Source organism: Corylus avellana, chromosome 2 (assembly GCF_965113065.1).
Source record: "Corylus avellana chromosome 2, dhCorAvel1.hap1.2, whole genome shotgun sequence".
Classification (NCBI taxonomy): Eukaryota; Viridiplantae; Streptophyta; class Magnoliopsida; order Fagales; family Betulaceae; genus Corylus; species Corylus avellana.
The window spans coordinates 27,041,842-27,045,077 of NC_142491.1; the positions used below are offsets into that span (position 1 = coordinate 27,041,842).

The 3,236-nt window shown below is 35.2% G+C and overlaps 1 pseudogene; it reads left to right on the forward strand.

The window, feature by feature from the left end:
• The first annotated feature begins 284 nt into the window (after positions 1 to 284).
• Positions 285 to 2,719, forward strand: LOC132167413 (uncharacterized; annotated as a pseudogene).
• Positions 2,720 to 3,236: the final 517 nt, after the last annotated feature.

The following is a 3,236-nucleotide window of genomic DNA, read 5'->3' on the forward strand; positions in this document are numbered from 1 at the left end:
TTCACTGATTGCTTTTTGTTTCTTTTCTCTTCTTTTTTGGCAATTTCAAAGGTTGAACAATTATTTTTCCAAGTAAAATTCTATTTGTAATTGTATGGGTTTGAGAAACAGTGAAAAAGAGACATTCAAGTTGCATGTTCCAAGGTTATTAAATATGGTTATTTGGATATTATGGTTATTAAATATTGAGAATATTGGTTAGAATTTAAACATTTAATTGGAGAATTTGATACATAAAGGCTATTTTATTTTACAGAATGACCATGTAAATTTATTTGTAGATGATGGGAAAGCCAAATACAATACTTGAACTTTTCAAAAGGAAAAATGCACAAAGTTCAAATGCCAATGTTGGTGATACATCATCGCCAACTTCTGATATCCCAATTTCTGAAAATTCTCCTAAAAAACCTCGGAGAGTTGATGCCAATCAATTTGATATTAGTTCATTGGAGTATGATCCTGGATTGCGTCGTCAGATATGGGATTATGATGTTAATCAACGAGATGAAATTCGAAGAGCTTACATTAAAGCTGGTCCTTACCGACGTAATATCTCAAAGTACCCAAAATCTGGACAAGCAAATCACCTTCGTAGCTTTCAACCTTCGTGGTTCTTGCTATTTCCTACATGGCTTGAATATTCACCTGATAAAGATGCAGCTTTTTGTCTTCCATGCTTCCTCTTTAGTAAGCCATCGGGGCATCCTACGCAACGTGTATTCACTATAGATGGATTTAAGAATTGGAAGAGAGTTAGAGATGGAAAACATTGTGCGTTTCTCAATCATATAGGGAAAGATCCTAATTCATTTCACAGAATTGCTGAGAGGTCATATGAAGACTTGAAGAACCAATCTCAACACATACAAAATGTGTTTGAAAAAGCACTTCTGAACAAACTGCAAACAATCGACTGCAGTTGAAAGCCTCAATTGATGTTGTTCGAGTGCTTGCATTTCAAGGTGTTGCTTTTAGAGGTCGGGATGAAAGTGTGAGTTCAAAGAATCGTAGAAATTTCCTTAAAATATTAGATTTGACGGTTTCATATAATGCATAGATTTCTGAAGTGATAGCTAAAGCTCCAAAGAATGCCTCTTACACATCACCAACGATACAAAAAGAAATTTTACATGTTTTTTCAACCAAAGTGAAAGAGGCAATCCGTGATGAAATTGGTGATGCAAAGTTTTGCATAATTGTTGATGAAGCTCGTGATGAGTCAATGAAAGAGCAAATGGCTATAGTTTTAAGATTTGTTGACAAAAATGGCTTCGTGCGAGAACGTTTTTTTGGGCTTGTTCATGTCTCTGATACTGTGGCATTAACCCTAAAAAAATGTATATATTTTGTATTGTCTCAACATAGACTAGACATTCAAAACATTCGAGGGCAGGGATACGACGGTGCAAGTAACATGCGAGGTGAGTTGAATGGGCTACAAGCTTTGGTTTCAAATGATTGTCCATATGCCTACTACATTCATTGTTTTGCACATCGTTTGCAATTGGCATTAGTTACGGCATCAAAAGAAGTCATTTCCATTCATCAATTTTTTACCAATTTGAGTTCTATTGTCAATATTGTTTGTGCCTCATGCAATCGATTTGAAGAATTGCGGGTTGCTCAAGCTGCTGAAAATGCTTACATGATTGAAATTGATGAGATTGAGACTGGAAGGGGACTTAATCAAATTAGTACTGTACAACGGGCTGCAGATACTCGTTGGAGTTCTCACTTGAGATCAGTTTCTAATTTAATTAAAATTTTTAGTCCAGCTTGTGAAGTTATTGTTAAACTCATTGATATGGGAACTACTTCTTCCCATTGAGCAGAAGCAGATTCAGTTCATCAGGTAATGACTTCATTTGAATTCATATTCATCTTACATCTCATGAAATAAACTATGCAAATTACCGATCATTTATGTCAAGCTTTACAATCCAAATCTCAAGATATTTTAAGTGCCATGCATCTTGTTTCATCCACTAAAGCGTGTATTCAACAATATAGAGATGACAAATGGAATGTTTTACTTGCCAATGTGAAATCGTTTTGCAATAAACGCAACATAGATATTCCAGATATGAATGCTCGTTATGTTGCGAGACGAGGTCAAGCTCGCCATCAACAAGCCGACTTTACAATTGAGCATCATTATCGAGTGGATATTTTTTGTGCCGCAATAGATTCTCAATTGCAAGAATTAAATCGCCGGTTTAGTGAGGATGCAGTAGAGTTGCTTATTCTCGGCTCAGCTCTTGATCCTCGAGTTGCTTGTGCTTCTTTTAGAATTGATGATATATGTCGATTGGTAAACAAGTTTTATCCGCAAGACTTTACCGATCATGAAAAAGAACGGTTGGAAATAGAACTTCACCATTATGAACACAATGTAGTTCAACATACAAGTTTCCAAGGATTGTCAAATGTTTCTGAATTGTGCCAATGGTTGGTTAGAACCGGAAAATCAACTATCTATCAACTTGTTTTCCGAGTTGTTGTACTTTTGCTTACTCTTCCTATTTCTACTGCAACTACAGAACGAGCATTTTCAGCTATGAAAATTGTCAAAACTAGGCTTCGCAACAAAATTGAAGATGAGTTTCTGACGGATTCTCTGATGTTGTATATCGAAAGAGAAATTGCTGCGACATTTAGTACAGATTCAATCATTGATGATTTTCGGGATATGAAAACACGAAAGGTTCCATTTTGATAGGTGTTTGAGCTAAAATTTGAAATGCATTATGGAACAATTATTTATGTTTCTTTTTTTGGTTTATTTTTTTCGTTAAAACTGAATTGATGTCTTTACATATTAATTTGATCTTCAATCTTAATGTAGTTTTCATTCATGCTTTCACCATTACTTAACTATTTTAATATATTTTTCATTTCAATTAAAAAAAAAAGTAATTTATGCCTTAGCCTGGCCCCAGGCCATTGGACTTCCTGGATCCGTCCCTGGCACACCCCCAAACTTGAATTGAATCGCACTTGTCCTTGCAAAATAAGAAAAATAAAGACAAGTAAAAAGAACAAAGCACTAAAGATAAATAAAAATTAACTGAAAACACACTAAAACAAAATAAGAGGATAAACTATGGGGTGCCTCCCATGAGCGCTAAGTTTAACGTCTTCAGCCAGACGGTGGTACTTTAAAGTTGAAGCACCAATCTTTCCTTCTCTTGCACCAAAGGGAATGAATCTTTTCAGTTGCAAGATGCACTTCC